The sequence below is a fragment of the Choloepus didactylus genome, chromosome 25, assembly GCF_015220235.1.
Source record: "Choloepus didactylus isolate mChoDid1 chromosome 25, mChoDid1.pri, whole genome shotgun sequence".
In the NCBI taxonomy this organism is placed as follows: Eukaryota; Metazoa; Chordata; class Mammalia; order Pilosa; family Megalonychidae; genus Choloepus; species Choloepus didactylus.
The window spans coordinates 9,535,526-9,562,763 of record NC_051331.1 but is presented as its reverse complement, the minus strand read 5'-3'; the positions used below and the strand labels follow the sequence as shown (position 1 = coordinate 9,562,763).

General features: G+C 39.7%; 2 protein-coding genes across 4 annotated transcripts in view; one reads left to right on the top strand and one right to left on the bottom strand.

Annotated features, from left to right (window-relative positions):
- Positions 1–27,238, bottom strand: part of LOC119520540 (zinc finger protein 596-like) — a 344,477-nt gene that overhangs the window by 193,786 nt on the left and 123,453 nt on the right. The window lies entirely within an intron of this gene.
- LOC119520537 (zinc finger protein 596-like) overlaps positions 1–27,238 on the top strand; it is an 803,197-nt gene that overhangs the window by 764,231 nt on the left and 11,728 nt on the right. The window lies entirely within an intron of this gene.

Genomic DNA, 27,238 nt, shown 5'->3' with positions numbered 1-27,238 from the left:
AGTTAGGAATCCTCTTTCATTCTTTTGGAAATGGATATCCAATTCTCCAAACACCATCTCTTGAAGAGGCATCTCTGTCCCATTTGCTTTGGCTTCACCGCCTTATGAAAGATCAATTGTCCATAGATGTGAAGGTCTATTCCTGAACACTCAATTCAATTCCATTGGTCAGTGTATCTGTCCTTATGCCAGATCCTTGCTGTTTTCACCACTGTAGCTTTGTATTAGGTTTCAAAGTCAGGTAGTGTGAGACCTCCCTCTTCATTCCTCTTTCTCAAGATGTTTTTGCTATTCGGGGCACCTTGCCATTCCAAATAAATTTGGTTATTGTATTTTCATTTCTGCAAAGCAAGTTGGGATTTTAATTGGTATTGCATTGAATCTCTAAATCAATTTGGGTAGAATTGTCTTCATGACTATGTTTCGTCTTCCAAGCCATGAACTCAATGTGTTCTTCCATTTTTTTAGGTCCTGTTTGATTTCTTTTATCAGTTTCTTGTGGTTTTCTCTATATATGTCTTTTTTGACCTTGGTTAAGTTTATTCCTAAATACTTGATTCTTTTGGTTGCTATTGTAGATGGAATTTTCTTTCTTGATTTTCTCCTCTTGTTGCACATTACCTGTTTATAGGAACGCCAGATGTTTGCATGTTGATTTTGTAGCCTGCCACTTTGCTGTAATCATTGATTAGTTCTGGTAGCTTTGCTGTAGGTTTTTCTGGGTTTTCACCATATAGAATCAAATCATCTGCAAACAGTGAATGTTTTACTCCAATTTGCATGTTATAATTGATGAAAGAACATTTTAATTATTCTATTATCCACATTTGATGGTTTACCTTAGGTTTCACTGTTTGTGTTATACGGTCCCATGTTTTAGTCTTTTATGTTTATCCTTGTAACATGTAGACAACCTAGAATTTCCCTCTTTTAATCACATTCAAATATGTAATTCACTGCTATTATGTTCACAATGTTGTGCTGCTTTTATCTTCATTCATTATCCAAACTTTTCCAACATATCAAATAGTTCTGTATAATTTAACCATTAATTCCCTATTCCTGCCCCCTCTCCATCCCCTGATATTCTAGATTCTGATTCTGAGCTTGCTTATTCTAATTGTTTCATATCAGAAATTTCCTACAATATTTGTTCTTTTGTGTCTGATTTATTTCACATAACACAGCTTCAAGGTTCATCAATATTTTCATATGTATCAGAAGTCCATTTCTTTTTACAGCTGCATAATATTCATTGTGTATATATACCACATTGTTTATCCATTCATAAGTTGATGAATGATGCTTGGTGTGCTTTTACCTCTGGGAAATTGTGAATATGCTATTTATGGATATTGATATGCAAATATCTACTCCAGTCCCTCTTTCAATGCCTCTGGGAAGTCTCTGAGCCCCAGGCCAGACCAGAGACCAGCTCCCACCAGCATTTGTATGATTTATCTCCACTTTGATTTCTATCATATTGTTTGTGGCCAGTGTTTTTAATAAAGGCTTTAGCATTTCAATGGCCCTCATAGGATTTACTTCTAATGTGAATCTGCTCATGTTATTAAAAGATGACTGGTCACTGAGGACTTTTACAAGTGGTTTGCCTAAAGATGTTTTCTTTCTCATGGGAATTAATCCATGTTGAATCACTGTGGATCTGAAGGTGGAATCTTCTTGCAAATAATTACATTTAAAGGAATTCTTCTGAGTCTGAGAAATCTGTGTCACTGCCCCCTTGTGCACCGCATGCTGTTGCTCCCTTTGTGGTCTCATATGATCTGAGAACTGGCAGAAGTTCCTGGGAATGCAGAACTGTCATGATAATAGGCCCTTCTTCCAGCAAAGTGAAAGGAAGAAGGAATGCACTTCTGCTAGCATCTGCTAACTCTAATTGGTGAGGCAGGGAGAAGAATGGCCAACCCATTCCCAGGCTGAAGGAGCCTACCCAGCTGCAGAAGCCCATCTCCCAGTGATGCATTCTTAGGATTGTCGTTCCTGTAGATAAGTTGCATTAGTATCATCTCTTGCTTTTTACAGGCAATTTCCATGCCTGGGCTCTGGTTTGGGAGAAATTCCATTCCTTTTCTCCACACTGCCTCTTTCTGTGCCAACAGAGAAAACACATCTGATTTGCAGACCTCACATCCCACTGAGACCAGATGATTGATATTGTCCAGCATCACTGCTTTGAACAGTTGTCTCTGGAGTGTGTCTAGCAATGCCCACTCTTCCTGGGTGAAGTCTACACCTACACCCTTGAAGGACATTAGCTAAGCATTGTCAATAGCTTAGCTGACAACTGTCTTCCTTTGGACTTTCACTCACAACCAGACAGGCAGTAGGAAAGCAAAGCTAGTATCCTCAGGCAAGTGCCCCAGCACACTCCCCCCACCCCACTCAGGACTAATGGCAGTGAGAGTTCATATGGGCCTGGGTGGCAGCTGCCATGCCTCTGGGAAGCCTCTGAGCCCCAGGCCAGACCAGAGACCAGCTCCCACCAGCCAAGAGGCAGCCTGGAGGAAAGGTGGATTCATGAGAGCTCAATTACAAGAGCATGAACAATGGACTCAGGTCACCATCACCATCTTACTTGCATCACCACTGCATTGTGTGCCCCAGCTCTAATTGCTTTCTATCACTGAGTCCCCTACATTCTACATTATAAACCATTTTACATTTTTCAGTGTTCACATTAGTGGTAGCATATAATATTTTTCTTTTTGTGCCTGGCTTATTTTACTGAGCATTATGTCTTCAAGGTTCATCCATGTTGTCATATGTTTCACAACATTGTTCCTTGTGTAGAGCAGAACTACTGATTTTTGCATGATTATCCTGTAGCCTGCCACTTTGAAGTAGCTTTGTGGTAGACTTTTCTGGATTTCCTACATATTGTATCATGTCATCTGCAAACAGTTAAAATTTTACTTCTTCCTCTACAGTTTGCATGCCTTTTATTTCATTTTTTGCCTAATTGCTCTAGCTAGAACTTCCAGCAAAATGTTGAGTGACAGTGGTGACAGTGGGCATCACTGTCTCGTTCTTGATGTTAGAGTTTTCAGTCTTTCCCATTGAGTATATTCGCTGTGTGTTTTTCATATATTGCCTTTACCATACTGAGAATATTCCTTTCTTTTCCTGTCCTTTAAAGTGTTTTCATCAAGAAAGCATGTTGAATTTTTTCAAATGCTTTTCTGCATCAATCTAGATGATCAGGCCATTCTTTTGCTTTAATTTATTGAAGTCATGTATTACATTAATTGATTTTCTTGTGTTGAATCTGCCATGCATACCTGGAGTAAATCCCATTTGGTCATGATGTATAATTGTTTTAATGTGCTGCTGGATTTGATTTGTGAGTCTTTTGTTGAGTATTTTGCATCTATATTCATTAAAGAGATTGGTGTGTAATTTTCTTTTTTTGTAGTATCTTTTTCTGACTTTGGTGTTAGGGCAATGTTGGCTTCATAGAATGAGTTAGGTAGTTTTCCCTCTTCTTTAATTTTTTTTGAAGAATTTGAGCTGGATTGGTACTTACTCATCATTGAATGCTTGGTAGAGTTCACATGAAAAGCCATCTGGTCCTGGACTTCTGCATTTTGGCAGCTTTAGATGGCTGATTCAATCTCTTTACCTGTGACATTTTGCATGCAAGATTTCAGATATACTGTCCTCCATCTCACTGTTCCTTTTTTCTGCCCCTCCCAAGTCTGCTATAGTACATCTCCATTGTGTTTTTCATCTCTTATATTGTGCCTTTCATTCCCTAATTTCTGCCATTTGTTTGTTGAAGCTTACAAGTTCTTCCTTATTTTCACCCAGTGTCTTCTTTATCTCCTTCATCTTTTTTTGGTGACATTCTCTCTCACTACATTGATCTGATTTAAAAGATTTGTTAGAACATCTATGGTTAGTTTTCTCAACTCCTGAATCTCAGTTGAAATGTTAGTTTCTTCCTTTGGGTCACATCTTCCAATTTCATGATGTGGCCCATGATTTTGTGTTGATCTCTCAGTATCTGACTTTCTTGGTTGGTTTATTCTGGAAGTTGTTTTCTCTCTTTTGCCTAAGGTTTTCTTGTTCATTGACTTCTGGCCAGTTTTCAGATATTCTCTGCTCCTCCCCAGTCTTCTCCCCAAAAGCAGATGCCCACAGTGGCCTGCCATGGGGATGCAAGGTAGGCACTGGGCACTCTAGCACCTTCACTGTGTGTGGTAATACAAATCTGCTGGCTTCCAGTGGTGCTCTATATTCCAACAGCTAGCAAGTCCTGGGTTTATTTTGTGGTCCTGCTTTAACAGTTGGGTCTTCCCTATTTCTTGGCAAAAACAGGATTGTGCTACCATACATGCTGTGAAAACTCTAGCTCTTGCATTCCTAAGAAAGAGTCCTTGCACTTTCCTTATTGTCCAGCTGATGGCACTGTTCAGTAACTTTATCATCCTCAGAGGCTGTTCTGCTTTGGAGCACAGCAGGGACAAAAGTGCAGACTCTTAGGCCCTCACTCTGCTGGCCAAAATCTGGCTTGATGTGAGGGTCAACCCATGGCAAAGCACTCCCCCAGCTGACTGCACACTCCAGCTTTCCCCAAGGTGAGGAAACTGACCATTAGCACTACTTCCCTCATGGATGGGGAAGGGCTTTCAGACCCAGGGATGGAGTCATGTCTCTGTCCACATTTCCCAGTCTTTTTGTCCCTCACTGATCTGGGCCTTGAAATGTTCTCCCCTTCCACTGAGTCTTCAAACAGTGAGGGTATTTTTGACTGCTGTGAGATTTTAAAATCTGTGTCCCTAGTGAGAGAAGTTTTTCCTGCTGTTTCTGTTCCTTTCCTGCATGAATATAGAGTGAGAGTGAGAGGTAGGGGAGAAGATAGAATGGTCTGGGATGGAAAACTCCTACCTGGTATTTCTTCTCTTTCTTCAGTTCAGGATTTGCAGGGTATTTCTCCAGTCTATATCCTGCTCCAGAGTTTCAGAGAATTCAGAATTGTCCATTACTTCACTGAATCACTGGTGAGAACTTTTCAGTAGCTGTTTACATTGCCATGTTGGTGATATCACTCACATCTATTTCTTCTTGAGTCAATGATGGTGGTTCATGCTTCACAAGGAAGTTGCCCATTTCATTTAAGTTGTCAAATTTATTAGCCTGTAGTTGTTCCTAGTATCCTCTCATTATCTCCCTTATTTCTGCAGGATCAGTAGTGTCCCCTTTCCCATTTCTGATTTTTGTATTTACATCTGCTCTTTTTTTTGTTATCCTAGCTAAATGTCCATTGATTTTATTAACTTTCTCAAAGAAATTGATTCCCTCTCTTGTTTTCCTGTTCTCAAAAATTTCATTTATTTCCACTCTTACCTTTGCTATTACATTCCTTGTTTGCTTCAGGATTAGTTTGCTGTTTTTTCTATAATTCCTCCAGGTGAACAGTTAATTCCTCAATTTTTTCTCTTCTCTTTTAATATATGCATTTAGGGCTATAAATTACCCTCAGCACTGACTTTGCTTCATCCCACAGGTTTTGATATGTTGTGTTTTCATTTTCACTTGCTTCAAGGTATTTACTTAATTTTCTCTTCTAATGTCTTCCTTTTCTCCCTGGTTGTCAGTGTGCTACTTAGGCATGATATATTTGTAAATTTTAAGGCTTTTAGCCTACTATTGACTTCCAAGTTCATTCCATTATGATCTGAGATGTTGTTTTGTATAATGTCATTTTTTTTATATGTTGAGACTTGCTTTGTGACCAAACATGTAGTCACACTCCAGCTTTCCTTCTGGTGACATATGTGACTCTAATCTTCCCTTTTCCACCCTATTCACACACCATACACCACTGTTTGTTATTCTCATGATAATGTGCTCCCATCACCTCTGTCCACATCCAAACACTTAGATACAACCTAGTTGAAAATTCTGCTTATGATAAGTAACTGCTGCCCATTCTTTAGACTCATTCTATGTCTGTTAATTTATATTTCATGAAAGAGATTTCTAATATTTGTATAGTTAATCATGTCTGTGTTTCCATATTATAATTAGTTCATATCAGTGAGACCATGCAATATTTGTCCTTATGTATCTGACTTATTTTACTTACTTTAGTGCCCTCAAGATTTCTTCAAATCATATTTAAGACAGTTTTGTCCACACACCATTGTTTCCATCTTAAGTAAACAATTGATGGTTCCCTGTATAGTTACATATTTATGTATTCACCACTTTGATGGTTAGGTTCATGTGCCAACTTGGCGAGGTGTTGGTACCCAGGTATCTGGTCAAGCAAGTGCTGGCGTAACCATTACTGCAAGGACATTTGTGACTGATTATTAAATCAGAAGGCTGGTTTATTAAATCATGTCAGTTGGCTGCATCTGTGACTGATTACATCAATGAAGGGTGTGCATGCCTACAGTTGCACAAGACACTTTTATAAATCTTATATTTATAGATAGCTCTTGTTGATCCTGTTTCCCTAGAGAACCCTAACTAATACAAATTGATACTGGGGGTGGTTCTTTAGATACAGAGTCTTAAATTGACCTTCTACAATTCATTTTCTACTCTGATTTGATTCAAAGGCACTGATTCCATTTCCAGTAATCAAGATGACACTGTCAGTCCATGGCATGCATTGACAAGGATATGCAAAATATCCCCATTTGATTCTCCTAATCATACTCTTACATGAAGCAAGGCTCTTGGTGACAGTGTTTTTGACAACTTAACAGAGTTTTGTAGAGTTCAAGTTGTAATGATGTTGGCTGGATGCTCTTAGACATGATGGATAAAGTTATAAGAAAAAAAGGATGAGCTAAAGGCTTTAAATTTAAAACTTAAGTGTCATAGGACAGACGTAAAGGTTTCTAAGTGTGCCTTCAAAGAAAATCTTATTTCCTTTGGCTGTAGACTTGAGATTTCTGAAAACCAGACCCAGAGTCAGATAGTGCAAGTAGCAGATTTACAACATAAATTAAATCTCAACCTCACAGGGTGTCATCTGCTGTTAAGGTAAAGGCATTGATTGGAAAAGAATGGGATCCTGAAAATTGGGATGGGGACATATGGATTGATAATAATGGCAGTGAGGAACACTGGAAACTTGGATTCTGCTGAGTCTTTGATGGATATACCTGTAGTGGTCTGTCCTGAGGAAACAGCACCTGCCACCTCCAGTCTTCCCTGAGGAGCCTGCCATCCAACCTCCACCTGAAGAGATTACTCCTCAGTGCCTGCTAAACCTGTAATCACCTCCCCTGAGGAAGCAGCCCTCACTCCTCTGGAGAGAATAATCCTGTCTCATGAGATGAAACTGCAACAGAAAGTCCTGAGGTAAATGGCTTGAAGGATGCTTCTAATACTTTTAATGACCCACCTCCTCCACCAATGTTAACTTCAAGACCTATAAGGAGACTAAAGTCCCAGTGAGCCCTGAAGGGTGAGGTACAAAGTGTGACCCATGAGGAAGTATGATATACTCCGAAAGAAGTGTATGAGTTTTCCAACTTATACAGACAGAAATCAGGGGAATATGTGTGGGAATGGATATTATGGGTGTGGGATAATGGTGGAAGGAATATAAAGCTGGAACAGGCTGAATTTACTGATTTGAGCCCACTAACCAGAGATTCTGCATTCAGTCTTGTATCTTGAGGGCTTAGAAAGGGCAATAATAGTTTGTTTGGGTGGTTGGCTGAAACATGGATCAAAAGTTGGCCAGCATCACCTGAGGTCAAAATACCAGAGCTGTCCTGTTATAATGTAGAGGATGGGATCCAAAGGCTTAGAGAAATTGGAATGTTGGAGTGGATTCATCATGGAAGGCCTGTTCACACATACCTGTAACATCCAGAGGACACACCTTTTACCAGGACTGTGAGGAATAAATTTGTGAGACCAGCTCCATCATCCCTGAAGAGCTCTGTAGTTGCCCTTCTCTTCAGGTCAGATATTACTGTTGGGACTGCTGTCAGTGAGCTGGAATCCTTAAATACAATGGGGATAATTGGATCCCAAGTTTGCAGAAGCCATGGGGCAGCAGTTAATCATCAAAAAAGTGGGTGTGGCTACCATAATGGAAAACAGGCTCAAGGCAGCAGTCAAAATAATCTGAGTCACAGAGACTTATGGCATTGGCTAGTAGATCATGGAGTACCTAGCAGTAAAACTGATGGTCAGTCTACTAAATTCTTGTTTGAGCTGCATAAGCAGAATTCTAGGTCAAGTGAACAAAGTCTCCTTGGAATTACAAAAACAGAGTCATGGCTCCTTAATCAATTATCAGATTTGAGACAGTTTATAGATCATGAGCCCCTTGAATGATGGGAAGGCCAGGTATCCTTAGGGAAAGACCCTGTCACACTGCCAAAAATTTATACTGTTAATCTTCCTCCCAGCCTTCCCCAGGGGTACCTTTGGCCTTTTACCAGGGTTACTGTGCATTTCATTTCCATAGATTCTGCCAGTTATTTTTTCAAACTTGATTTCTACCTTATGTTGGCTCAGTGTTTTCTTTATTGCCTTCATCTCTTTTGTTATATCTTCCCTGAATTCATTGATTTTAGTTTTTTATTTCATTTAGCATATTTCTTTTAAAATCTTTAATAGATTGTTTCATTAAATGAAACAAATCACAACTGTATCTTGACTGAGGTGTAAATTTGTTTCTTTTACTTGGCCATGTTTTTGTTTTTCCTAGTACAGAGTGTAGTTTTCTTTTGTCTATGCATCTGGTTTCCTTGGTTACCCAGTGTCCTAGTTTACTAATGCTGCCAGAATGCAAAACACCAGAGATGGATTGGCTTTCATAAAAGGGGGTTTATTTGGTTACACAGTTACAGACTTAAGGCCATAAAGTGTCCTAGGTAACATGTCAGCTATCGGCTACCTTCACTGGAGGGTGGCCAATGGTGTCCCAAAAACCTCTGTTAGATGGGAAGGCACGTGGCTTGTGTCTGTTCCAAAGTTCTGGTTTCAAAAGGCTTTCTCTCAGGATGTTCCTCTCTAGGCCACAGCTCCTCTTCAAAATGTCACTCTCAGTTGCTCTTGGGGCATTTGTCCTCTCTTAGCTTCTCTGGAGCAAGAATCTGCTTTCAACAGCTGTCTTCAAACTGTCTCACATCTGCAGTTCCTGTGCTTTCTTCAAAGTGTCCCTCTTGGCTGTCGCTCCTCTTCAAAAGTTCACTCTCAGCTGCACTGAGTTCCCACTGTCCATCAGCTCATTTATATGGCTCCAGTGACTCAACTTAGACCCACCCCAAATGGGTGGAGCAACACCTCCATGGAAATTATCCAGAGTCATCACCCACAGCTGGGTGGGGCACGTCTCCAAAGAAACACTCAAAGAAATCTAATTAACACTGATAATGTCTGCCCACACAAGATTACATCAAAGATAATGTCATTTGGGGGGACATAATACATTCAAACTGGGACACCCAGTCAGATTTTCCCAGACCAGAATGTCTTCAAGTTTCAGAATGGGGTTATATTCAGGGTGTACATTAGAGGAATGACAGACTTTCCTGTGAAATTTCCAGTCTTGATGCTTTTCCTAACCTGCCTAGCAGGTGACACCTATCAGCCTATTACTCCTGACTGGTGTAAGGAGATGATGGGCCATTTCAGTTTCAGTTTTGGTGGTTTTCCCTCATGATCCTGGGTCTTGTTCTGAGGGAAAACTGGGCTCCACATCCTTACTCTTAGAGAAGATTAACCCCCTGTTCTAGTTTGCTAATGCTGCCAGAATGCAAGACACCAGAAATGGGGTGGCTTTTATAAAATGTCTTTATTTGGTTACACAGTTACAGTCTTAAGGCCATAAAGTGTCCAAGGTAATTCATCAATTGGGTACCTTCACTGGAGGATGGCCAAGGGTGACCAGAAAACCCCTGTTAACTGGGAAGGCATGTGGCTGGCATCTGCTCTGGAGTTCTGGTTTTAAAATGGCTTTCTCCCAGGATGTTCCTCTCTAGGCTTCAGCTTCTCTCCAAATTGTCACTGTCAGTTTCTCTTGGGGTGTTTGTCTTCCCTTAGCTTCTCTGGAACAAAAGTCTGCTTTCAAAAGGCCATCTCCAAAATATCTCTGTAAGCTTCAGCTCCTCTCTCAGCTTATGTGCATTCTTTAAAGTGTCCCTCTTGGCTGTAGCAAGCTTGCTCTTTCTGTCTAAGCTTATATAGTTCTCCAGTGATTTAATTCAGACCCACTCTGAATAGGTGGGGCCATACCTCCATGGAAATTATCCAGGCAAAGTCATCACAACAGTTGGGTGAAAACACTCAAAGAATTACAATCTAATCAACTCTGATAAGTCTGCCCACACAAGATTACATCAAAGATAATGGCATTTTCAGGGATATAATACATTCAAACCAGAACACCCACTCAGGAGTTTTCATCTCATTTGAATTGTTGTCTCTCTGAATTTGTTGTCACCTCCCCTGTCTGGGTCAGATTGCTGGGAACTGAAAATGGTTGCCCCCTCTTTATTCTGAGCCCCTCAGTTTGAGAGAGACAAAAAGGGACCAAAAGCCCCATGTTGGAGCCAGTACACAGACCCCAGATTCACTTATCAGCCAGAGGTAACACCTGGTCTTCCGGGCACCCCCTTCCAGGTCAGACGAGTCTTCTGGTTTTTTAGTCAGTCATCACTGAAAGCCTCTGCATGCTTGCTGGAGGTTTGTAGCTTGTTTTTCCAGTTTTCTAATTTTGCCAGAATGCAAAACACCAGAAATGGATTGGCTTTTATAAAAGGGGATTTATTTGGTTACACAGTTGCAGTCTTAAGGCCATAAAGTGTCCAAGGTAATGTATCAAAGGTGGGGTACCTTCACTGGAGGATGGCCAGTGGTGTCTGGAAAATCTCTGTAAGGTGAGAAGACATGTGACTGACTTCTGATCTAGAGTTCTGGTTTCAAAATGGCTTTCTTTCAGGATTTTCCTCTCTAGGCTTCAACTTGTCTCCAAAATGTCACTCTCAATTGCTCTTGGGGTGTTTGTTCTCTCTTAGCTTCCCTGGAGCAAAAGTCCTGCTTTCAAAGGCTGCCTCCAAAATGTCTCTGTAAACTGCAGTTCCTCTCTCAGCCCCTGTGCATTCTTCAAAGTGTCCCTCTTGGTGGTAGTAAGCTTGCTTCTTCTGTCTGTGCTTTTATAGGGCTCCAATGAACTAATCAAGTCCACACTGGATGGGCAGGGCTACACCTCTATGGAAATTATCCAATCAGAGTTATCAACCACAGTGGGTGGATCACATCTCCATGGAAACAAAGAATTACAATCTAGTCAACACTAATACGTCTGCCCACACAAGATTACATCAAAGATAATGGCATTTTGGGGGACATAATACATTCAAACTGGCACACCTGTATTCAGCCATCCATATTTGTTAATTGAAACCCCAGTTGGAGCTCAGCTGAGTTATATTTGCTTACTCTGCTCAGAGAGTGCTGCTAGTTTCTAACACAGTGAGATTTTGCAGCTCAGACTGCCATGGGGGGGTGTACTTGTTGCTGTTCTGCAGCTTTTACTTACAGATTTTATGCTGTGGTCTCAGACATTCCTCACAATCCAGGTTGGTGTATCATGCAGGGAGAGTCACAGTTGTCTCCCAGCAGTTATTCCAATTTATTTACTAATTGTTCCTGGTTGTTTATTAGTTGAACCAGGGGACTAACTAAATTCCACTCCTCTCTATGCTGCCATCTTGCCCCTCTTCCCAACTTTAATTCTCAATTCTGCCCTTGTCTGGGGCCATGCTGAAGCAGTTCCAAGATAGTCTGCTGTGCCTCAAGGGGAGGAGCATCAGCTCTCTGCCTGGGGAAACTTACAGGTTTTTGCTGCACTCTCAGCTATTGACCCATTCCACATTGGTGTATGATATGTGACTAGTCACAGAAGTCCCTGAAAACATGGCTGTTCCTGACAGTTCCTGTTTTCCATCTGCCCTACATAAGTAACTAGATTCCACACTTCATCAGTCCACTCTCCTGCCCACTCGCTTTGATCCATTTTGAGTTAAATTTTTTATATGTTGTGATTTGTGGTGCTCCTTCATTCTTTTGCATTTGGATATACAGGTCTCTCAGCACCATTTGTTGAAGAGACTCTTCTTTCCAAATTGAGTGGACTTGGCAACATTGCCAAAAATCCATTGTCCATAGATGTGAGGGTCTGTTTCTGAATTCTCAATTTGATTGCATTTGTTGCTATGTCTGTCCTTGCCCCAGTAATGTTTTGGTTACTCTGGCTTTTTAATATGTTTTAAGATCAGAAATAGTAAGTCTTCCAACTTCAATCTACTTTTTCAAGATTGCTTTGACTATTTACTGATGCTCTTTCATATAATATCTTGATTCACCTTCCATTTCTTCAAAGAATGCTTCTGTGATTTTGATTGTGATTGTGATGAATCTGCTTATCACTTTGGGTAGAATTGGTATTTTAACAATACTTAGTCTTCCAGTCCATGAGCATAGAATGCTCTTCCATTTATTTATGCCTTGATTTCTTTTAGCAATGTATTGTAGCTTTCTGTGTACATGTCCTTTACATCCTTGGTTAGATTTGTTCCTAGAAATTTGATTATTTTGGTTGCTATTGAAAATCTAATTTTAGCAATTTCTCTTCCAATTGCTCATTACTAGGGTACAGAAAAACTATACATTTTTTCAGTGTTTATCTTCTACCCTGTTAGTTTGCTGAATTAATTTATTAGCTCTGTTTGGAGTTTACAGGATTAAATTAATTTGTTAGCTTTGATGTAGATTTCAAAGAATTTTTTGTATATGGTAACATGCAATCTGCAAATAGGAAAAGTTTTATTTCTTTTTTTCTTATTTGGATATCTTTTGTTTCTTTCTCTTGCCTAATTTCTCTAGTGAGAACTCTCAGAAAAAATGTTGAATAACAGTACTGACAGTGGGCATACTTGTCTTGTCCCTCATGTTACTTACAGGTCTGTCACCATCAGGTATGATGTTTACTGTAGGTTCTCATATATATCCTTTATCATGTTAGGGAAGTTTCCTTCCATTCATTGTTTTCTAAGTGTTTTTATCAATAAGGGGTGTTTGATTTTGTCAAATGCCTTTCTGTGTCAACTGGATTGATCATGTGTATTTTTCCCTTCATTAGTTATTGTGGTGTCTTACATTAATTTATTTTATATTGAACCACCCTACATACATGGAATATATCTCACTTCAACATGTTGTCTAATATTTTTAAAATTCAATTTTATTGAGATATATTCATGTACTGTACAGTCATCCCAAGTGTACAGTCAGTTCACAGCACCATTATATAGATGTGTTTTCATAAACACATTTAATTTTTGAACATTTTCATTATCATACACAAACAAGAATAAAAATAAAAGTTAAAGTGGAAAAGAACACCCAACACATCTAATTTGGAAGCCCCCAATGCTTGTGAGAATATCACTGATTGTTAATAAATTAATATTTCCACATTTTCCCACAGTCCCTCAAGAGGGTTTTGCAAGTACAGCTTTGTTCTCTGCCGGAATTGTTCTGGGATGTCTTGGGGATTCACAGTACCCTGCAGGAACCAACCAGGCCTCACTCCCCAGTCAACACTCCATATCAATATTTTGTTTGAATAAACTGACCATTCAAGTCAAAATATATAATGTGTTACAAAGAATGTAAATCTTCCACCTAATAAACATCTCTTCCTTTGTTCCCACAGGGAAACTGAAACTTCAGAAACACTGTCAATATCATCCTTTACCCTTCTATCTGGATTAACTTAGTCCAAAACATGTCCATTTAGTTCATGTCTCTAATTGAAGTCTGATCTCATTTTTCAGACTCTTTAACATTTGCTGTATGGGGTAATGCTGACTTTCATAACTTCCAGATTCTGACTCTGAGTCTCAGGTGTCACACAGACACCCAAAGTTCTGGGGACCAACCAGGTTATACACAAACAGTTCAGCTTCTAAGAGTTTAGAAATAACCATTACATCTCAGCAAGAGATGTAACTACTGTAAGAGCTTACAGTTTAGTAACCTTTACAGTAAGCCTTCCCCTGATAACCTATGCTGTCAGACTCAAATCTCAGAGTTTGCACATTATGTTTATTTCATATTAATGAAGCATTCCAATATTTTTCTTTTCATTTCTGGTTTATTTCACTCAACATACTGTCCTCAATGTGCATTCTCCTTACAATTTCACTCCTTTTAGCAGTTCAGTATTCCATTCACACATACCCATTCCATTCATCAGTTGATGTACCCTTAGATCACTTCCATCCACTGCACATTATGAGTACTAACGCCATCAACCCTACTGTGCAAATGTCCCTTCATGTCCCTCTTTTCATTTCTTTCAATATATACCCAATAACTAAGTTGCAGGACCATATGGCAACCCCTTGTAGCTTCCTGTGGAACCATCACATTGCCCTCCAGATGGGCTGCACCATTCTGCTTCTGCTCTAGTGGTGATTAAGTGCATCCCTTTCTCCAGATTTTCTTCAGCATTTGTATCGCTCTGTTTGTTTTTAGACAACTTTGTTTCACACACTGTGTGTTCCATCCTAAATAAACAATCAGTGGTTCCCTGTATAGTCACATAACTATGCATTCACCAACTATCTATAGAAAGAGGAAGGGATGAAAAAAGTAAAAAGAAAAGAGAAAAAAAGAAATAAATGTGACAACTACAAAGCAACAAAAGAAAAAATAAACTTAAAATAAAATATAAAAATGTCAGACAACACCACCAACACCAAAAAATCCCCATTTCCCTCCCTTATATCTGCTCTTATAGACATTTAGCTATGGTATATTGCCTTGATACAATTAGTGGAAGCATATTATAATGTTACTGTTAACTATAAACTCCAGTGTGTGTAGATTATATTCTTTTCTCCAATACTACCCCATTTTTAACACCTTGCAAAGTTGACATTCATTTGTGCTCCCTCATGTAAAAACGTGTACATTTAATCACAATCATTGACCACTCTAGGTTTCACTAAGTAATACAGTTCCAGTCTTCATCTTTTGTCCTTACCCCGTCAACCTACCTACTCCACCTTTTTTCCCTCAACATTACTCACAACCATCTTTGTTCAGTGTACTTAAATTATTATATTACTGTCTCTCAGTATTGTGCTCCAAAACTCTCTCTCTTGTCTTTCCTATCTGTTGTAGTGCTCCCTTTAGTAATTCCTGTAGAGCAGGTATTTTTTCACAAACTCTCTCAGTGTCTGAGGATATTTTAAACTCCCCTTCAAGTGCAAAGGACAGCTTTGCCGGATATAGAATTTTTGGTTGGTAGTTCCTCTCAAGTATTTTAAATATATCATACCATAACTATGCTGATTTGAAGGTATTATGTCCCCCAAAATGCCATTATTTTTGATGCTGTCTTGTGTGTGCAGGAAATGTATTGATGTTGATTGTGTTGGAGACTTTTGATTGGATGTTACTGTGGACATGTGATCATTCAGTTGTGGGTGAGATCATTCATTGGATAATTTCCACAGAGGTATGGCCCCACCCATTCAGCATGGGCCTTGGTTAGCGTAGTGGCACACTATATTAGCTCAGAGAGAAGGAATAGTCTTGCTACAGCCAAGAGGGACACTTTGAAGAATACATAGAAGCTGAGAGAGTAGCTCCAGATGACAGTTTGAAGAAGGCCACTGAAATCAGACTTTTGTTCCAGAGAAGCAAAGAGAGGACAAACACCCCAGGAGCAACTGAGAGGAGCTGCAGCATAGAGAGGAGCATCCTAGGAGAAAGCCATTTTTAACCAGAACTTGGAGCAGATGCCAGCCACATGCCTTCCCAGCTAACAGAGGTTTTCTGGACACCACTGGCCATCTTCCTGTGAAGGTACCCTTTGTTGAAGGACACTTTATGGCCTTAATACTGTAACTGTGGAACCAAATAACCCCCTAACCCCCCTTTTATGAAAGACAATCCATTTCTGGTGTTTTGCATTCTGGCACCATTAGCAAACTAGAACAGATTTTGGTACCAGTAGTGGGGTGCTGCTGAGTTTGCAAATACCAAACATGTTGGATCAACTTTTTAAATGGATGAGGGGAAGATTCTGGAAGAATTGTGATGAGCTTTATAGAAAAGGCCTAAACTGCTTCAAGAAGACCCTCGGTGGAAATATGGACTTGAAAGATACTTCTGTTGAGGTCTTGAACAGAAATGTTGAATATGTTGTTGGGAACTGGAAGAAATGTGATCCTTGTTTTAAAGTGGTAAGGAATTTGGCAAAATTGAATCCTGGTGTTGGATGGAAGACATAATTTGAAAGTGAAAAGCTGGGATACTTGGCTGATGAGATTTCAAAACTAGAAGTTGTATATATAGCATTTCTTCTCCTTGCAGTTTATAGTAAAATGTGAGGAAACAGAGATAAATTTAGAACAGAACTCTTGGGTTCAAAGAAACCAGAAACTGATGGTTTGGAAAATCCTGGGCTTCAAGGGGTGGAACCCCAGAAGCCACAACCCAATGTGAGGATTTAACCAAACCTGGAATGCAGCCACCATTTCAGTACAAGCAAAGATTGGAGATGGAGTTATCTAGAAAGGATTTGTGGAAAGTCCTATTTTCTGACAGCTTTGATCCCTATGTGCTTCATGCAAAGCCAACAGAATTTTTGTGAGATCTTTATAGATGGAGCCACTGTTGTTCTGGACTGCAGGAGACATACAAGGAAAAAATTGAAGGAAAAATTTCTTCAAAGACAGAGCCATGGAAGTTGAAGTCTGTATTCAAGAGACCTCAAGCTGAAAGAGCAGAGTGGCCCATATGCATGGCAAGGGTGAGTTTGACCCAGAGGTCAAGGGTGGGCCTTTTGCTCAATGGTCAGGAAAAATTCTGCCACTGCAAGCCCCAAAGAGGTTGGAGCATATTCCTAGGGAGTTGGAGAGAGCCTGGCTGCCACCGCACTGTTCTGAAAGGGTTGAGCATGTGCCCCAGAGATGGAAGAGAATCTAGGTGCTGCCTGGATGTTTGACGAGGGTGGGGCCAAGAAGGCGGTCTCCCCAATGAGTGGATATGTTGGAGCACTCACCCCAGTATTTGGAGAGAAAAGGGCTGCCACAAAAGCCTTTGGAAATGGTTAAACTCCCATTCTCTCAAGCTCCAAGGATGCAATGTTGTTCTGTAAATGACTCTCAGACTTTTAAATCTAATGGAGTTTGTCCTGCAGATTTTAGGATCTGTTTTGTTCGTGTTAAGTCTGTTTGCCTTTCAATTTCTCCTTATGGCAATGGGAATGTTTACCCTATGACTGTCCCTCCTTTGTATATTGGAAGCACAGAACTTGTTCTAAGTTTCACAGATCCACAGCTAAAGGAGAATTATGCCTTAGAACTGACCATGCCTGTAATTGATTTTAATGGGACCTTTTACTTAGCTATTGTTATTGAAATGATTTAAGTTTTTGTGATATTGTGATGGGATGAATGTATTTTGTATATGGAAAGATCATGTATTTTTGTGGTCCAGGGGGTGGAATGTGCTGGTTTGGATGTACTATGACCCCCTAAATGCCATTAGTTGTGATGCAGTCTTGTGTGGGCAGAAAACATATTGGTGTTGATTGGGTTGGAGACTTTGGATGTTTCTGTGGAGATGTGATCACACATTTCTGGGCAAGATCTTTCATTGGATAATTTCCATAGAGGTATGACCCTGCCCATTAAGCCTGGGCCTTGATTAGTTTACTGCAGCACTATATAAGCCCAGACAGGAGGAGGGAGCTTGCTATAGGCAAGAGGGACACTTTGAAGAATGCACAGACTCTCAGAGAGGAGCTCCAGATGAGAGACAGTTTGAAGTCAGCCATTGAAAGCAGACTTTTGCTTCAGAGTAGCTAACAGAGGACAAACACAAGAGCAACTGAGAGTGACATTCAGAAGAGGAGCTGCAGCCTAGAGAGGAACGTCCTGGGAGAAAGCCATTTTGAAACCAGAACTTGGAGCAGACATCAGCCACATGCCTTGCCAGCTAACAGAGGTTTACTGGACACCATTGGCCATCCTCCAGTGAAGGTACCTTTTGTTGATGGACACTTTAGGGCCTTAAGACTGTAACTGTGTAACCAAATAAACCCCCTTTTATAAAAGACAATCCATTTCTGGTGTTTTGCATTCCAGCAGCATTAGCGAAGTAGAACACCTGCCTTCTTGCCTCCATGGTTTCTGATGAGAAATCTAAACATAGTCTTCTCAAGCTTCCCTTGTATGTGATGGATCACTTTTCTCTTGCTGCTTTCAGAATTCTCTCTTTGTCTTTGACATTGGGTAAACTAATTATTAACTGTCTTGGTGTAGATCTATTTGGATCTATTCTGTCTGGGGTACACTGCACTTCTTGGATCTGTAATTTTATGTCTCATAAGATGTGGAAAATTTTCAGTGATTGTTTTCTCCATTATTGTTTCTGCCCCTTTTCCCTTCTTTTCTTCTGGGACACCTATGACACATACATTTATGCACTTCATGTTGTCACTCAATTCCCTGAGATGCTGCTCATATTTTTCCATTCTTTTCCCAGTCTGCTCTTTTGTGTGTAGAATTTCAGAGGTCCTGGCCTCCAGTTCATGAATCTTTTCTGCTATCTCTTTAAATCTGCTGTTTTATGTCTCTATTCTCTTTTTTATCTCTTTATTGTGCCTTTCAGTCCCATACGTTCTGCCATTTTTTGCACTTTTGGTTTCTTCCTTATATTTTCCCAATGTCTTTTTTATAATCTTCATCTCTTTTGCCATATCTTCCCTCAACACATTGTTTTGATTTTTGGATAAATATAAGGAGATTCGTTTGATTAATAATCATTTGTTTCAATTCCTGTATCTCAGTTGAAGTATAAGTTTGTTCCTTCTACTGGGCCATATCTTCATTTTTCCTAAGATGACTCAAAATCTGTTTTGTCTAGCCATCCATTTTCCTTGATTACTCCAGACCAGATGGGCCCAGGTCTCAGGAAGAAGGTTTAATCGGTTTCAAGTTTCCCTGAGCAGCAGGTTGTCAGACTTTCCCATGAGGCCTCTGGGTGCTTTTCCTCTCCTGCCCAGCAGGTGGTGTCTGTCAGCCTGCAGCTCCCCAAAGGTGCAGTCCCTTTAATTCACAGTGTACCTGCCCTGTTCAGAGGAGGATGGTGTCAGAAGCCAAGTTTAAGTTGTTTTGACTCTTTGTTTGTTTTCCCCAGGCCCTGGGGCCTGAGTTGCCTGAGGGAGGGTCAGAAATTGAGCTGTGCTCATGCCCATTTTCTTAGGAAAGATACATCCCCTAGTGAATTATCTTCTATACTTGAGTTCCTCCTTTGCCTCTCTGACTCTCTTAAATTCACACTTGCCTTGGCCAGCCTCTGCCAATTGAAAATGCCTGAGGCTTTCTCTAATGAGCTGCTTAGAATGAGAGAGAAAGAAATGGAAAAAGAGCAAAAGCCCCTTTTTAGAGCCTGACTGCAGCCCCTCAGTTTCACTGGTTGACCAGACTTTGTACCCAGTACTCTATGGGCCTTTTTTGATGCAGCTCTATGAGCCTAGCCATCTCCAAAAGCCTCTGTGTTTTGTTATGTGTGTGTGTGTGTATAAATTTTTTTTCTTTATTCAGCCTGCCTCCTCTCTGCTGTGAGGAACCACAGATTCCTATTTTCCTTAGGGCCTGTTTGTGCTTGTATGTTATATATAATAGTCCAAATTTGTTAAATTAAAACTACATTTGGAGTTTGGCTCAACCACCCCTCCCTGCTGTGACATGGACTGCTTCTTTCTCACACAGAAGAAGTTTTGTAGCTCAGACTGCCATGCTGGTGGGAGGGGCTATGTTCTGCAATTTTTACTTACTTTGTGCCGTGATCTCAGCTGTTCCACCCATTCCTGGCTGGTGTACAATGTGTGAGCAGTCATTGACGTCCCCCAACAATTGTTTCAGACTATTTACTAGTTGTTCCTGGCTATTTACTAGTTGTTCTAGAGGACTAACTCAATTCCATGCCTCTCTATGCTGCCATCTTGCCCCACCTCTGTCTAATACTTTTAATTTGCTGTTGTATTTGGTTTGCTAGTATTTTGTTCAGGATTCTTTGTCTCTATTCAGAATAGATATTGTCCTGCAATTTTGTTTTGTTGTGTTATCTGTATTTGGCTTTGGTATGAGATATTGTCTTCACAGAATTAATTAGGGAGTGTTCCTTTTTCTTCTTTTTTGAAGATTTTGAATATGATTTGCATTAGAACTTGTTGGAATGTTTGGTAAATTCCTCCTGTGAAGTTTAGTTCTGGGTTTCACTTTTGGAAGTTCTAGATAACTGATTCAGTCATTTTATTTGTTATTGATATGTTGAGATCTATTCTTCCTTGAATCAGTGTAGGTAATTTGTGTGTTTGTAGGAATTTTTCCATTCCCTATAAGTTATTTAATATTGTCACCTACAGTTCATAGTTTTCTCTTATAGCCTTTTTGGTTTATTTATGTGCAGTCAGTAATGATATCCTCTTTTTCATTTCTCATTTTAGTTATTTTATCCTCTTTCTTTCTTCTCTCAGTCTAGATAAATGTTTATCATCCTTGGCATTCAATTGTCATCTATTTAGACTGTCTTTTTTTTCTCTCAATTGTGGAAACATATATACAACCTAAGTCTTCCCATTCCATCCCTTCCCTAGCATTCCATTAGTGGAATTAATCACATTTAGAATGTTGTAATGCTATCACCTTCCCACCATCCATTACTCGAAATTTCCCTTCATCTCAAATAGCAACCCTACACTCATTTCTTAACTCCCCATTGCTCCTTCCCCCATTTCTCTTAACCCATACTCTACTTTTCATCTCTATCATCATATTCTCTGAGAATTTCTTTGTGTTTACTGTAGGGCTTAAAATTAAACTCTTAAATCCATAACAATCTTGTTTTTCTTTGATACTGACTGTATTAGTTAGGGTTCTCCTTGGAAACAGAATCAATGAGAGATGTCTCTGATTATCAAATTGTAAAAGTGACTCATGCAACTGCGGGAGCGCACGAGTCCAAATTCTGCAGAGCCATCAACAAGCTGTCAACTCCAAGGAAGATGTCCGACGAACTCCTCAGGAAACGAACCGACAACTTTGACGAACTCCTCAGGAAACGAACCGACAACTTTGACGAATTCCTCAAGAAACGAACTGGCAACTTCGACAAGCTCCCCAGGAAATGCTTCACTGAGCAGCTGAAGAAAGAAGTGAAGGTTCTCTAACCGTCCAGCTTATAAGCCTCCAACTGATCACCCGGAACAAATCCAGCCAATTGCATTCTCTCACTGTGGAAGCACACCCCTTGATGAGTCATCAGTCAACTGCAGTCAATTGACTGATGATCTGACAAACCAGCCCGTTGGATTATTAACCAGCCTCAAATATCCTCACAGCAATCAGGCCAGTGCCACCTAGCCAAGTTGACACATGAACCCAACCATCACACTGACTTAATTTCAATAGGACACATAAACTATGTACCTGTACTCCTCCATTCCCCCACCTTTATATAGTTCTTGTCCAAAATTACATATTTTACATTGAGTTCAAAACCACTGATTTGTCATTAGAGTTTGTGTATTTTATATCATGTAAGAAGTAAATAGTGGAGTTACAATACAAAAATTATTGACTTCTATTTGTATTCCATTGTGGTCAGAGAATGTGCTTTGAATATATTCAATTTTTTTTTCTTAATTTATTGAGGCCTGTTTTATGTCTCAGCATATGGTCCATTCTGGAGAAAGATCCATAATCACTAGAGAAAAATGAGTGTCCTGGTGATTTGGGATGTAAGCTTCTATATATGTCTGTTAAAATTCTCTATATCTCTTTCTCCTTTCTTTGTTTCTCTGTCTGTAGGGCTCGCTTTAGTATCTGAAGTAGGGCAGGTCTTTTATTGGCAAACTCTCTCAGCATTTATTTGTCTGTGAAAAATTTAATCTCCCCCTCAAATTTGAAGGAGAGTTTTGCTGGATAAAGTATTCCTGGTTAGAAATCCCTCTCTCTCAGAATTTTAAATATGTCATGCCACTGCTACTCACCTCCATGGTGGCCGCTGAGTAGTCACTACTTAGTCTTATGTTGTTTCCTTTGTACATGGTGAATTGCTTTTCTCTTGCTGCTTTCAGGACTTGTTCCTTCTCTTCAGTATTTGAGAGTTTGATCAGAATATGTCTTGGAGTGGGTTTATTTGGATTTATTCTATTTGGAGTTCACTGGGCATTTATGCTTTGAGTATTTATATTGTGTAGAAGGTTGGGGAAGTTTTCCCCAACAATTTCTTTGAATACTCTTTCTAGACCTTTACCTCTCTCTTCCCCCTCTGGGACATCAGTGAGTCTTAAATTTGGATGTTTTATTTTATCTATCTTATCTCTGAGATCCTTTTGGATTGTTTTGATTTTTTCTCCATTCTTTATTTTGTTCTTTCATTTTCTGTTCTGTGGAACTCTAGGACACTGAGTCATTTTTCAACTTCTTCTAATCTTGTATTATGAGTATCCAGAGTCTTTTTAATTTGGCCAACAATTTCATTTGTTTTCATAAGGTCTCCTATTTTTTTATTTAATCTTGCAATTTCTTCTTTATGCTCTTCTAGGGTCTTCTTTATGTTCCTTTTATCCTGTTCTATGGTCTTCTTCATGTCTTTTATATCCTGTTCCATGTTTTCATTCCTCTATTGTAATTGTTCGATTAATTGTGCCAAGTACTGTGTCTCTTCTGATATTTTGATTTGGGTGTTCAGTGTTGGGTTCTCCATATCATCTGGTTTTATCATATGCATTAAGATTTTCTGTTGTTTTTGGCCTTTTGGCATTTGCTTTGCTTGATAGGGTTCTCTCAAGTTGTAAAAAAAGTACCAATCTAATTTTTCAGAAATACAAGTTGGTGGCATACACTTTCTCCAACTAACCAGCAGATGGTGTCTGCGAGTCACCTATACCCCTCAAGTCAGTTCTCCCCAACTCTGACTCTGTGGGGTGTGGGGAAATGATTCCTGTGTGGTTCAGTTTGTGAAACCAGTCTGGGCTTGCCATTGGAGCTGTCTGCCCTGAACATGGGGCATGTGTCTGGGTGGTCTAGGAGGCAGGGCAGCTTTAATATTCAAACCTCCCAGGTGTTCCCAGAGATTCAAGTCTGTTGCAGGAGTCTAAACCTTCATTTCAGTTTTGCCCCAGATTTTCTCTGTCACTAACTCACACACCACCAGCATTGACATAGCATCCCTGGGTTTTCCAAGAGGGCCCCCTTTCTCAGCTGTGATCTTCCAGGACCTCTGCTGGGGGAAGGCTGTGCTACGTCACTAGTGTGCACCATCCCTCAAGGGAAGCCCCAGGCCACCAGGCCATGCAGGGGCACTCAGCCTGAAGCAAAGATGGCTGATTGGGGCATCTCAACCCCCCCTTTTCACGCCGATCTGCCTTCCCAGCTCTGGGACAACTGGCGCAGTTCTGGGGTGTGGACATGGCTCCGGGCAGGAGTGTCTCCAGCCTGCTGGGAAGCCAGCTGCAAGCAGGGTTTCTTTCTCCTTTTGTCTCTCCCCTCCATTCTCCTGGCCCTGAGGGAATCTGCCACAGGATATCCTCCATGCCAGACACCAAGAGGTTGGGACAGCCCTCTCCTGCCGTGTTTCACTGCACAGTTCCCACCTTTGCAACTGCAGCCACTCCTGGGTTTTTTCCCTTTTGTTTTTTTAATGAAGCAGTCCATACCCAAACACCAACCCCTGGCTTCCCCACACCAACATGCAGCTGTGGGACTTTCAGCCAGCTTACTCTCATTTTGGAATGCAGACTCCTGGTTTCACCAAGTTTACAGTCCCTGTTGTTCTAACAGACCTTTTCCAGCTGGTTCAACACTGAAACTGGTGTTCTGGGTCACCTTCTGGTTTTTATCTAGTATTTTTCATGGAGGTGTTTTTTTGCCCTGTCTCACCTAGCTGCCATCTTAGGTTCTCCCCCTAATTTCTTTTAAGATTTCTTCTTTGACTCATTCATTATTTGCAAATATCTTGTCTAGTTTCCACATATGTTTGAATTTTCCATTTCCCTCTCTCCCATTGAATTTTACTTTCTGTGCCAGATTGTATGCATTATGTCCCCCAGAAAAAGCCATGTTCTTTGGGGCAATCTTGTGGGGCAGATGTGTTGCTGTGGATTAGGTTTTAACTTACTGGTTCAGTATTTCCATGGAGGTGTAGCCACACCCATTCAGCATGGGCCCTGATTGGTTTCCTAGAACTTTTATATAAGCTCAGACAGGAGCTCACAGTGAGCTGGAGCTGAGACAGATATTTTAAAGATGCCTGTTGGAAGCTGATACAGTTTGCAGAATGCCATTTTGATATGCAGCTTGAGAGCAAGCAGACACTAGCTACATGACTTCCCAACTAACAGAGGTTTTCCAGCTGCCAATGGCCTTTCTCCAGTGAAGGTACCCTATTGCTTATGCCTTACCTTAGATACTCTATGGCCTTAAGACTGTAACTGTGTAACCAAATAGACCCCCTTTTATAAAAGCCAATCATTTCTGGTGTTTTGTGAAAAGGCAGCATTAGCAAACTGAAACACCTTCATTCCATGTGCTCAAAGGAAGTATATTGTATTATTTCAATATTTTTAATTTATTGAGACTTGTTTCATGACCTAACATATAATCTATCTTATAGAATGATCCACATACACTAGAAAAGAATGAGTACTCTGCTGCTTTTGGGTAAAGTGTTCTAAACATGTCTTTGAGATCTAGTTGATTTATAGTATTGGAGTCTTCCATTTCCTTACTTATCTTCTCTGTAGGTATTCTATCCTTTATTGAAAGTTGTGCATTAGTGTCTTCTACTATTACTGTAGAACCCTCTCTCTCTTCAAAGCTGTCAATATTTGCTTCATATATTTTAGTGTTCTGATGTTAGGTGCATATATGTTTATAATTGTTATGTCTTGTTCAATTTACCCCCTTTATCAGTATATAATTACCTACTTTGTCCCTTGTGGTAGTTTTTGACTAAAGGTCTATTTTATCTGATATTAGTATAGCTACCCCAGGTGTCTTTTTTCCCTCTCAGTCTTGATAAATGTTTATCAACTTTATTCATCTTTTCAAAGAACCAGCTCTCTTTCAGTTACTGCCTTCATGGTATATTTTTCCATCCTTTCTCATTCAACCTACTTATCTCTTTGAATTTATGTTAAGTCTCTTATAGACAAAATGTATGTATATTTCATCCATTCAGCTCATATCTGCCTTATGACTGGAGAGTTCAATTGACTTTTGAGAAACTACTGCTACTACAGGAATTTCTTCTGTTTGCTGTTTTGTCTTTGTAATTCTCATTCCATTTTTTGGCCCTTAATTTTTCTTTTAATGCCCACTACCATATTTATTGGATTTTTTTATTGTAGCATATTGAGTAAGTTCTCTTCCCTTTCTTGATATATTTTTCATACATTTTCCTTGTGATTACAATAGGGCTAAAATTTAACATCCTACTATATAGCAATCATTTTTGATTTGATACTAAATTTGCCACAATAGAAGACACATAAACTGTTCCTAGATCCTTCTGATCACCATAATTTTTTTGCCCTTTTAATCTGGATTCTTTGTAAACTTAAAAGTAAACTGATAAAAATCCTTACATCATCCTTGTTCTTTAAATTCTTTTTCCATCTTGCATGTTGGTCCCCTCTTCTTTTTCTATGCTGTCATATCCCAATTCTGTCATACCATATGTAAATTCCTGTTTGGAGACTCACACTGTGTTTTTTCTCTGAACATCCATGCAGTGATCATCACACTAATGTTGGCTCAATATACTACTCACCATCACAGAACTGCTGTATACCATGTATTCGAATTGTATTTTCATCTTGTGCTTCTGTGTATCTATTGAACAGTAGTTCCAACTTCTGTCATTGACCCTCTTATACTCTCTCATATATAAACTTCAGAATTTTGGAAAAATTTCTCCATTGCAACAACTAACTTTCAGTCATTTAGAGTGAGACAGCTTTATGCAGTTTTTTCACTAGATTGTGTGAATATCATATAGTCAAAGTTTATCCTTCTGTGATTACTTCAACTTGTTCCATTTGGAGACTGCCAGGCTTCTCCCCTCTTCCTCCAGCTCCTTAGTGAATGGACTGTGGAGGTGGTGGCTTCTCTCGTGGGCTCAGCAGATCCCTCTCATTCATAGTGCATAATTGCACAGAGTCAGAGGGCCCCATCTGCTCTCTATTTTTTGAGGAGGAAGAGGGAAAGTGTAGTTCTGTATGCCAGCAGGAGGGTAGGGGAAGGTTTCCCAAGTTTACCTCACAGTAGTGACTTTTCAGTTGGCTTTTATGCAGGTCAGAGACAAAGAAAGGTAATATTTTGATTAACAGGAATCAGAGGTCTGGAAAACTACAGAAATTTCATTATTTACTATATACTTTCTGGCAAAGGTGTGTCTAGGAGTCTAGGGAGATACATGATGGCTTTGTTCATATCTGGGAGGTCTGGAGAATATAGATGAAAGCTTATTCAAATCTGCATGCAGTCTTTACATTTGCATATTAATGCAGACTTTACATTTACATTTTGCTCCTTTATGAGACCGAGTTCTCACCAAGTGTCTACTCCCTATTTTAAAATACATTTAAATGCTGCTTTAAATTTACATTTTTTGCATATTGCATTTTTTACTCCATTATGTAGAGATATATTCACATATCCTACAATCATCCACAGTGCACAAATAGTCACAGTACAACAATACAGCTGTTCATTTATCACCACTGTCAATTTGGAATATTTCCATTATTCCAAAAGATTAAAAATAAAATTAAAAATACAAGTAGAAAAGAACACCCAAAATATCCTATCCCCCAACCCCCCGCTATTCATTTAATTTTTGTCCCCATTTTGCTGCTCATTTGTCCATACTGGACAAAGTAAGTGTCAGCCACAAGTTTTTCACAATCGAACAGTCACACAACGTAAGCTATATAGTTATACAATCATCTTCCAGAATCAAGGCTACTTGGTTGCAGTTCACCAGTTTCAGGTATTTCCCTGCAGTCATTCCTATACACTAAAAACTACAAAGGGATATCTATATAATATAGAAAAATAACCTACAGAATCACCTCTCAACTCCATTGGAAATCTCCCAGCCATTGTAACTTTATTTTTTTTCATTTTCTTCCCCCTTT